The 1,546-nt window shown below is 33.1% G+C and overlaps 1 non-coding gene across 1 annotated transcript; it reads right to left on the bottom strand.

Annotated features, from left to right (window-relative positions):
- Nucleotides 1–1,408: 1,408 nt before the first annotated feature.
- TRNAA-UGC lies at nt 1,409–1,481 on the bottom strand. The gene has a single exon. It is a non-coding gene; the product is annotated as a tRNA-Ala (tRNA).
- Between the last annotated feature and the right edge of the window lie 65 nt (nt 1,482–1,546).

The raw sequence follows: 1,546 nt of genomic DNA, 5'->3' as shown, positions 1-1,546 counted from the left end.
CGTTCATTTATTTTAATGTTAAGCATAGATAGTGTGTCTATAGATCTAAAGGTAAGACATTTAGTAAAATGACTCATTTTATTGTTCTTATTGCATGGAACAATAAAATTGATCTTCCCTTAGAATTGTCAATACATTCTACTTTCAATGTTGCTAAGTTGAGTCCCTTTGAAGGTGATGATTTTTCTGATTCGATGACGAATCCTGAAGAGGGGATGATGATAAGAATCACGGTGTACATTCTACTTTCAATGTTACTGAGTTGAGTTCTTTTGATGTAGGTGATGATTTTTTTGATTCGAGGACGAATCCTTTTGAAGAGGGGGATGATGATAAAAATCACGGTGTTCCAACTAGACATTTTACACAACCCAAGGCCAAGAAGATTCAACAAGCATTCATGCTTCATCTACAAAATTGGATAGGCTAGGTTCAACCATCATTTCATGTGTTACTAGCTGATTCGTTTGAGTCAATACCATTTGGAGATTCAAAAGTAAATATTTGCACAGTTGAAGTAGCGGATGAAGTTGCAAGCATCATTTCATAATGGTTAGAAAACTTTATTTATTATTTTAATTTCATAAAGTTTGTAATGCTCAAATTGACTTCGTCTTCTGTGGAGATTTAAAGGGATCGAGATTAAATCACGGGCACTAACTTTTTTTGTGGGGAGACTATAAATACCCACAAATTATTATGTAAAAGCATATTTGTGATCAATGAAATTGATCTCTCAAGTTGAGAGGTTACCTCTTATAGAAATCTAACCATATCTTTGTCGTTTTTAAGTTTTATGCAATTCGTGTGGTAGATTGTATCTGAGATATTTAATCAAGCCTTGATCAAGTTTGATTGTGGAGTGACTCAATTTAGAAAAAGGTTTCAAATCTTGCTTCTCACTCTTCAACTGTAATACAAACAAAGGTAGGAAGTAACACTAACAAAGGTACAAAGTAATACAAACAAAGGTACAAAGTAACACTAACAAAGGTACAAAGCTCATAAAAGTTTTTTTAATCTAAAATACCATTGAACGGTCTTTTCAGTCAAACTATAAATGACCATCATATTCATCGGTCAGATATTGCAATTTTGAAGAAGTGAAGAAGTCCTCCTTATATAAGTCCTCCTTATATAAGTATCTTTTCTTTTTCTCTCCTACCCACCTTATACATAACATGTTAAATTAACTCATACTGAAAAAAATCATTTCCTTCTTTTGGAGATGCGGGGTAAGCGAGCGCTCTACCATTTGAGCTACATCCCCACAATTTTTGCATCACAAAACCCTAAATTTTTCATCATCAATAATAGTGAAAATGAAGAAATATTGCTACACAACAGGTCATGAATAAGGAAAAATTTGAAAAGAAACAATATATTTAATAATAGATAATCTTATTTTTGGAGATGCGAGGTATCGATCCCCGTACCTCTCACATGCAAAGCGAGCGCTCTACCATCTGAGCTACATCCCCATGATTCTTACATCATAAAACCCTATTAATGTCCCATCATCAATAATAGTGAAAATAAAAAAATA

This window comes from Cucurbita maxima, unplaced genomic scaffold (assembly GCF_002738345.1).
Source record: "Cucurbita maxima cultivar Rimu unplaced genomic scaffold, Cmax_1.0 Cma_Scf03798, whole genome shotgun sequence".
Lineage (NCBI taxonomy): Eukaryota > Viridiplantae > Streptophyta > Magnoliopsida > Cucurbitales > Cucurbitaceae > Cucurbita > Cucurbita maxima.
Note: the sequence above shows the minus strand (reverse complement) of the source record. Positions and strands in the feature narration are given on the sequence as shown.